Source organism: Trichoplusia ni, unplaced genomic scaffold, assembly GCF_003590095.1.
Source record: "Trichoplusia ni isolate ovarian cell line Hi5 unplaced genomic scaffold, tn1 tig00001241, whole genome shotgun sequence".
Classification (NCBI taxonomy): Eukaryota; Metazoa; Arthropoda; class Insecta; order Lepidoptera; family Noctuidae; genus Trichoplusia; species Trichoplusia ni.
Window position 1 is genome coordinate 17,599 of NW_020800105.1, and position 9,707 is coordinate 27,305.

Below are 9,707 nucleotides of genomic sequence, written 5' to 3' on the forward strand. Positions count from 1 at the left end.
TTTAAGATTTTTAAATTTTTTATTAAGAACTTGAAATAACAATTATTACAATTAAAACTTTTAAAAATACAATCGACATTGCTGGAAAGTAGGCGTCTTTTGCACTGTGTCGATAGTAAATATGAATTCGCAATACAAATATTTCAATTATGATCAAGTGTTCCGAGACACTTCCAGGATAACTTTGCATAATATCTATTATGCATATAATCCATAATCAAAGTAATATCATTACGTTTTAAAAATAATTAAAATAAGTATTCACAAAAGGTACCAAAGTATAGTTATTAAAATAGTGGGGAGAAAAGATATACAATAAAAACGAAGGTGAAACCGAGTGTGAGTTAGCAGACATCTAAAAATTTTTTTTTTTAAAGAATTTAACAATTACATATTAAATACTAATCTACGCTAACCGTATTACGGGCACTAGCATACAACAATCTAATACTATCGCAATATCCGACTCCACGTCGTGATGTTGCTACTAAAATATAAGCGTCGCCAGCTCTCAAAATTCGTTTTGCTTTGCAATAATCAAGAGCAGCATGAACACGTGCTTCTACTTCCAACGGCCAAGATCCTTTAGGTACTTCAAAATAATGCATGGCACGAACTCCTCGCCAAAAACGTAACTGGCGTGCTGTGTGACAGGCTCTTGTTACTGCAACTATCGGACAGTGGGGTTTGGCTTGACCAATAAGCTTTGCTGTTCGGCCAGAGCTAGTTAGGCATATAATTACAACCGCGCAAGAGCGCATCGCAAGTTCACATGCACTAACACCAATAGCTCTTGTTGGTTCGTCAAGTAGACTTTCCATAAGTTCGGTATTGCCATATATATACGGCTGCCAAATTATTCTCTCCGCATGTCTGCAAATAACGGCTGCGGCGGCGAGACAGTGCTCGGCCATTTTTACTGAGTCATACGACGGTGAAAACTTCTTTAGGGGAGAATCATAATGTAGCTCCAAACAAATAACATCGGCGCCGTCAATTACAAGATTCGCAATATCTGTGACGCAAAGGGTAGGAATCTGTTCATTAATAACTGCTTTACAAATGCACGGTTTACCCAGTTTATTACATTTAGCTAACATCACTTTCTCAGCTATAAATATTTTTTCTACTGGTAAATCAGTACTTAGAATGCACCGGTCGAGATAAATTCCATCAGCTTCATCTAATATTTGGTCAAAATTGTCGTATCCTAATACGGTATCAATGCAAGCAAAAACTAGAATATGTTTTCCTTTATCTGATAGTAATTCCTTAACTCCGCGAATATCACTAGCATTTTGGGTGTTTGGAACTAGTACACCGTCAACGTCAGATCCAATGGCCCAAGCTATTTGCTCTTCCATATGTTCAAAAGGTTGTTGTGATGTCTGACTACCAGTCAAAGAATTAGAACTCCCATCGCCTTTACCGGATTTTTCATTATCTCGAGGTACGTGTGTAATCCGAACTGTCATCTTAGCACCAATGGTACCGCCAAAAGTAATTGAGCATTCGACGGAATCATCTCCTACTTCAGTAACGACTAGTTTTACTTTACCTGGGGTCAGACTGTCAATAATTATTAAATCGCCAGATGTAAATCAGTTAAGTGATCATATCCAATGTATAGACAGTCTGGTGTACCACTCTCTCGCCAACTTGTATCAGTAGTTATCCGTATTGTGTCAAATTGGTTCAACTCGATTGTTGTTTTTGGACCGCCTTTAAGGTCGCCTGTTACAATTTCCGGGCCTCTAACGTCTACCATGAGAGCTAATGGATATACGTATTCCAATTCAGCACTATAATTATAAACAGCTTGTCTTATACTTTGAACTAACTGCGCACAGGCATCAGGTTCGAGGTCTCGCATATTGAGCCGCGCCACTGTCAAACCCGCAGCAATTAATCTCTGAATCACAGCAGGCTCTCGATTTGCTACCCCTATATCACACATAAGTCCTGTTTGCATTTCTTCACATGGAGCTTGATGTAAGTTAAGATTACAGTAATGTTTTAGTAAATTGGGCTGAGGTGGATTACCTTTTTGCGGCTTATTGGTAATTGCTGCCTCCAACGGAATATGCCAAGGTAGAGCCATTTTTTAGGGATTACTTATTTTAGGCAGCAAAATTTGGAAACTATTATACGCCTGTATGTCTATAAAATTATGCAATGACAACGAATACTGTTTTATAGTTTTTTTTTTCTTAAAAAGCATTTTTTGTAAATGCATAAATAGTTCAGGTTCTATACCTTGGCCCGGTAGTAAAATATAATATTGTTAACAAAACCTCCTTTTCAAAGTGAAACCTCCTTCAAGATCCTTAGTGAAACCTCCTTCGAACCTGGGATTTGACAAGCAGTCCGCTATAAAAGACGGAGCGCTCTTAGCAACGCTCTCTCTCGGGTGTCAGCTGGCTTCGCTGGAACATCTCCGTGACCTTCGTTGTATTTATTCAGCATAGCAGCCATATTGTTATTTCGATAATTGCCATTCATACCTATTCCTTTGCAGTAATTAGAGTTTGATGTATTAACTTTAAGTTATCTTTGTAATGATTGGGTTTAATTGTTTGTGACGTAACCGTGCTTGCTTTTTAAAAACCTGTCCTCACTTTTGGTTTCTAAGAATATTAATATTTTTAATACTATACTATCAACATCTTACAAAAATAAAATAAAATGAATATCGCAACATTCACCAGGGTTCAATATCCTTCATTGCAGTTTTAAGGTAAAATTTAAATTCAACTCAAAGCATAATCAAAAGGCTACATACTAATTACCTAACAAGTCTAACGATTTTGTATAAGCACTCGATTTTTATTCGGTACATTTTTAAGATTTTTTTCTCAAGTATAATTTACAGTCGATATTAGATGATATAAAAATATGTCTAAACGTGCAGCCTCATGGAGTCGCCCGTCGCTCGCTTTCAGCGACAAATCTGGTGACGTAACCTAGTTTTAAATTTTCCGCGACTCGAAAAGTTGCTGCTTCATGCAGTCGCTCATCACTCATTTGCAGCGATAAAGCTGGTCACGACGCGATCCCTTGTTGCTGATTTCCTAACTTCGCTCGTACCTCGTGGCAGTGATACCAACAAGTGAAAGAAATAGGAGCCTTAATAAACCCTTGCAGCACCACACTTATGTCGACTTGTCTCACCGCTACAGAACACTATAGCCGCTCACTCCTAGCGACAAAGTTCATTTTCAGCTTTGTCGTTTCGTTACGTTCAGTTACGCATCACGTGATCATTTCGAGACGAGAGAAATTTAAAATGTGGTCACCCTTTTTATAGCTGGAAACGAACAACAAGCGACTCCATGAGGCCGTACCTTAATATTTAGATTTTTTTAATGCATTGTGAGATGGTGGCAACTTTATAATAAGGGTGTGCATAATCTGTAAAATTAAAATACTAGATGACACTGACATAATTGACCGCACTCGACTAGTGTCAGGGTGACATGAGAGCTCGTTGTAGTTTGCAAACAAATCTCGCGGGAAAAAGCTATTACAGCTTCGATTTCAATTTTAATGTTGTAGCTTGAAATCATGGAACTGGAATCGTCAATTAAAGATGCTGGTAATGGCCTTAAAGCGGTGCGAGTTACAGATCGTAAAAAGAATGCAGAGATCATAAAGCAATTTTTAACGAACAGCAACGCAGTGCCGGCTCTGTTATCTGAAAATACTCTTAAAAAACGGGGATATACATGGAACAACCTCTTTGACGATATCAATGATTATATTTTAAAGGTATTTTACAACTTTTGACTATATCATTCAAAGGTATTTTTCTCTATTCACAAAATATATCGCTATCACAGTACTTTGTGTACTACTGTTCACCTATTCCTTAATATAAAATATTAGAATTCCCTAAAATATTATCCTTAAAAATTTATAATGTATCATAGAAGCCTTAATATATATATCATATATATTCCTATCATATCCGTCGGTTGCCAACAAGGAGATCCTCTCGGGCCAGTCATTTTTAGTTTAGCAATACACCCAATCATCAGGAAACTTAAATCTAAATTAAATGTATGGTATCTAGATGACGGAACCTTAGGAGGCGATATTAACACAATCACAGAAGATTTCACTACTTTAAAAAATGAACTTCATTCCATTGGCCTTGATTTAAACACAAATAAATGTGAAATTTTCATCCCGAACAATCAGCCATTAATTCAAAATCAACCATTATTACAAAAATTCTTTTCATTAGCCCCAGATATAAAAATTGTAGACCAATATTCACTTCGCCTTCTAGGGTCCCCAATATTAGAAGAATCCTTTAGTAAATTTATAGATGATAAAATTCAAAATTTTCAATCTATTTCGGATAGACTTTTTAAAATCTCTCTGCATTCGGCCTTAACTTTGATTCGGTTTTGTTGTTTTGGTCCAAAATTTATATACTTCCTCCGGTCTTCAAATTTATGGATGCATTTACCCCTTTTGGAAAAAGTAGACCAAATTATACGGTCCACCTTAACGTCTATTCTCAATGTGACTTTGGACGACCGAGCGTGGTCCCAAGCCACATTGCCGATTCGTTTTGGTGGACTAGGTATCCGTAAAGTTACCAGCTTGAGTTTGCCAGCGTTTCTGTCTTCGGTCCATAGCACTGAAAAATTGACAAGAGAAATTTTAGAATTTTCTCTGGTTGATTTTCAGATCCTATGCATGTCGGAGGCAGTAAATAGTTGGAAAATGTCCTGCCCGGGCACGGATCTTCCCGCACAACTTTCTTCTCAGAGGCAATGGGATGAGCCGCTTTGCAGTTTGATACGGAATGAATTAGTTGAAACGTCACTCAATACTGCAGAGCGTGCTCGTCTCTTGGCTCTGGGAGAATGGGAATCGGGCCTCTGGTTACAGGCATTACCTTCAGCCAACATAGGTACGATGTTGGATAACAATACTCTCCGGCTCGCCATTGGTTTGCGTTTGGGTGTACAATGTGTCGCATCTCATCTTTGCCAATGCGGTGAAAGAGTCGATTGCCTTGGTCATCATGGCCTGTCCTGCGGCAGGAGCGCGGGGCGTATACCGCGTCATGCAAATATTAATGACATCATTCGTCGTGCTCTTGTCACTGCTGGTGTACCTGCCGTTTTAGAACCCAATGGTTTGGTACGCAACGATGGTAAGAGACCTGACGGAATGTCATTGCTGCCTTGGAAATTGGGTCGGCCTTTGGTGTGGGACGCGACATGCGTCGACACCCTCGCGCCATCCCATGTTCTAAGTTCAGCGGTCTCGCCGGGCGCTGCTGCTGGAGCCGCGGAAGCCCTAAAACGGCGGAAATATAATAACCTTGTTGGTAATTATATTTTTGAGCCGTTTGGGGTCGAAACGTTCGGGACATGGGGACCAGGTGCACGAGTTCTTTATAAAGAACTCGCAAAGCGTTTGGTCGACTCTACACGTGATCAGAAGGCTGGTCTATATTTTGCCCAAAGAATTAGCATTGCCATACAACGTGGCAATGCAGCCAGCCTTCTGGGCACGTTTCCCGACTTTGGCAGGGATGAGGATATCTTTTTCGACGCTTTGTAAATAATGCATATTTTTCTTTTTATATTATATAGCTTTCAAATGTAAATATTAGTTAGTTTAGTTCATAGTTATGAAGAATATTAATCAGAATATATGAATAAATCATAGAAGTAATATGTGATTTAATACATTTTAAGAAGTCATATTAAACCTTTGTCATAGGTTTTAAGTGTTATAGGAGGAAACATGTTTTTATATTAAAAATAAATAAATGTAATAAATATCATTTAAACAATACAAAGTAGTTATAACTAAAAATTATCAATTGGTTAATTTAATACAAGCATATTTTATGATTGCAACAGTTTTCACTCTTATTTGGATTTAGGATTTGTCCTTTTATTTTAGGAAACTGAAAAATTTGAACAGTCTAAAACTTTTGAGAACACTGTTAGACCACTATGTACCAGCCTCTTACATCATTGTGTGGCGGGCTCTAATAAAGGTAATACATGAACTTGTAAAGCTATACACCTTTGTTTAACTACTTTGTATGTATTTTATATATATAAATATTTCAATGGTATATTTATTTTGATTTGATAATCTTAATGTAATTACATAATTAGAAATATTTTTAGACAATAGATGAAACAAAATTGTATTTTTTTAGGCCTCAAAGACATAAAACAATATTTGTTTTTCCTGATTAGTTGGCTATCAAACCAAAACCCCAATAAACAGAATGCATATCCTACATAACAATGTTCACCTTTTCAGGCAAAGCATATATAAAGTGTGATAAAATAACTGAGACAAGTTTATACATACTGAAAGACAATCGTCTTTCTAAAGCAATTGGTGACAGTTACTTGAATTTACTCCTCAAACATGTCTTGCCATACAAGCATTACTTGGGTCATATAACACCAAGCACTTGGAAAGGTGAGTAAAGTTGATAGATCCTATTACTAAGATTCCGGTTGTTTGTTCATCTATAATCAGATTCAACAAAAAATTAAAAAGAGAAAATAAATATTTAGGGCAGTTCCTTTATGACAAACCTTGTTTTCCTTTGCTATTTTTATAGAAAGCATTATGAAAGTCTTGTTTATTTTCCTGTGGCATGTACTTTTGCTTCGCTAATTAATGTAATGTACTTGAACCCAAATAACTTTGTCATTTTCTTGTTTAACCACAGAAACAAACTTCAGCTGCAGAACATTAGTGTAGATCTTAATTTATCTCAAGAATTATGAATGCTCTTGATTTTTCAGACCTACTGGATGTCAGTATTTCTACATGTTTCTCTACTGTTTACAAAATAGATGCTTATACTAAGCTGAGACTAATTCTGCTTATTATGAAAAGTGGAAAGGAGAACTGCCAGTTTGTCAGACCTCTCATAGAGTCTCTATCATCATTAGAAACTTATTTTGGCCTTGTCGCCAGCGACAAAAAAGTACAGGATATTGTTATTGAAATAATTATTTTGTTATTGGAAACGGTAAAGTATGATCCATTTGATAAATTGAATATAATTTTTCGATTTTGTACTGTATCTTAAATATTTATTTCAGCTTTCTTCCCGAGTTGTCGCCTAACTATGTGTCGTTTTATTGAGAGTTTCATGCCGTCTTTATTAAAATTCTATGATCAAAACAAAGATCAGAAGAAAAAGGTAAATATACAATAAGATTTTTTATCCATCGAGTTTTTGTATGATTCAAGTATTCTACTTTGATTGATAAATGGAATCTTTTCCTTATTTCTATAAAATTTTATAAACAATATGACGCTATATTTTTACAGACATCACATTTCAAATTGTTAAATCTTGCGGTAGCACTGCACCACCCTCTAGGAAGGCACCAAAACGAAGAGGGAAGCCTTGCAAACAACTGGGATGTCTGGAATAAGTACTTGAACAGCATGACAGAAATCATTTGCTTAGAAGTCATTATTTGCAGAAAAATAGAAAGCAAAATGATAAATCATTCCAACAATGCTCATATTTTCACAGCCTTGCTGCTTCTGTCTTCCACCAGGTTAGTAAATGTAATGTTTTTGTTTTATTATCAAAGTATTTTTATTGTAATTTCATGTTTTATGACTGCAGATTTTTAAGATGTCAGAGAGAAGCGAAAACGACACAGAAACTCCATCAAAGAGAATTAAACTGAGTGTGAACAAAAACAAAACGTTCAGCGATCTTGTAAATGAACTGCAGCAAAATCATGTGCCTTGGTAGGTATATAGAGATACATTTACTTTCAGCCCAAAATAAGGATGATTACTGGGCATAAAAACTGCTTTAAAATTTGGGAGAGGGGAGGTTTGTGACGTAACGACTTTGCAATATTAAAACGGAAGTGACGTCATAAGTAAATTCCTTTCGCTTTAATTATTATTATATGTATATTAGCCAGTAAATGGTTTTCATCTTTGATCTTATACATATATTCATGATAAACTAACACACATCACTTTCGTTGGGCATATTCGAGCTTTACTCGAAAACCGCCAATATTAATATAGCCTGAGTCTTAAAATACCGCAGCTTTCTATTAAAACTATTTTCAAAATTGGTTCACTAGATCCTAAGATTACCCCTTACACACACTCTCACGAACTTTACCTCTTAATAATATTAATTAATAAATATTTTGTCTTCTTAGCCCATTGGTTATCTAAAATAGGCCTTATATGCCAAGCCATACTTACAGCTGTTATTTTTTTTGGGTTTCAGGTTAGGAATTGTAAATGTGTATACTAAATTATACAGTACCCACATCACTTCAAGAGAATATCTATTATTATTGAACTGTCTTCAGTTATTGCTTGCAAATAGCAGCACTAATTTAGACTGGGACATGTTCAAAGAGTTAGTTTGTTTTGTACTTGAGAGTTCAAACGCTCATATGAGTGATGATGATGATTATAAAAACACTTTACTATCACTATGGAATAGCTGCGTGAGGTAAGGTACTTTTTATACGGTAATGTGATCAGTCAAGTACGAAATTACCTATATGTGTATGTGTTTTAGATCTTGCACATCTACAAATTCGTCGCACCAAGCCATACATACCATTATGCAAGGTGTATTAACTTGCAACATATTGGAGTACCCCACGCATCTCATTAAACAGTACGTCGAAAAGGAAATGCCTGTGACAACCCATAGTGTTACAACTTTGATTAACATTTTTCAAAAGTTCTACAGCAAATGTAGTTGCAGTGATTTCAGAGTTAAATGTTTAGCTTGGCTCACAGCTGGCGATAGTTCATCATTCTGTGTATCTAGAGTACCTGAATTGTTATTGAGAATAATTTCTAATGAAAATATAACATTGAACTTGACATGTAACAAAAATTTCGAACAAGTACGCTTACATGACATTTTATTCAATTCGCTGGAAAAGTGTATTTTGTTTAGCGAATTCGAAATTGACGGCCCGACAATACCTCCGGTGTTAGAAAACGCATTTGAAGGCGTTGAAACTGATACAGATTTAGAACAGCAAATACATGAATACTTGAAAATTATGCTAACAGATAACATTTCGAAGCGATTACAAACTCATACTGAATTATCAATGGCTATAAAATTGATGAATGTTGTTGTGACGTACTTTGATTTATTAATTAAGCTGAATGTGAAAACACACGATGAGATCGAAACCTTGGACATTTATACTTTATTAGTAACTGCTCTAACTCGTATGTACTCGTCATTTAATACGTTGTTAGAGAACAACATTCAGATTCAGTACAAAGTAGATTTTCTTCAGCTCGTCAACCAGCTTCTAGCTTCGGAATTTCATCCCATATTAACAGGATTAGTACGATCGACAATCGATGCAGACACATTCCACAGTATTAATAACATATTGAATACTGAAGTACAAGTTGATGACGATGATATCATAAATATTGGAGACGAAGATGAAATGAATATTGAAACTTTAAAAAAGCATTGTCTTCTAGTACTTGCTGCGTATTGCAGAAAACACGCAGAATATCGCGAAGATATATCAAAACTTATATTAGATGAGTATGAATACAATTTTACATCTGATACGGAATGCGCTTTTCAGTGTATTGAAATGCTTATAGACTCTACAGTTCAAGATCCTCCTTTAGGTAAATACATAGTTTAGTGCATTAAATATTGTATTAAT

The 9,707-nt window shown here is 35.8% G+C and overlaps 2 pseudogenes; one reads left to right on the forward strand and one right to left on the reverse strand.

Moving 5' to 3' along the window:
• On the reverse strand, positions 1 to 2,263 carry LOC113507251 (annotated as a pseudogene).
• A 1,258-nt stretch (positions 2,264 to 3,521) lies between these two features.
• LOC113507253 lies at positions 3,522 to 9,690 on the forward strand (annotated as a pseudogene).
• Positions 9,691 to 9,707: the final 17 nt, after the last annotated feature.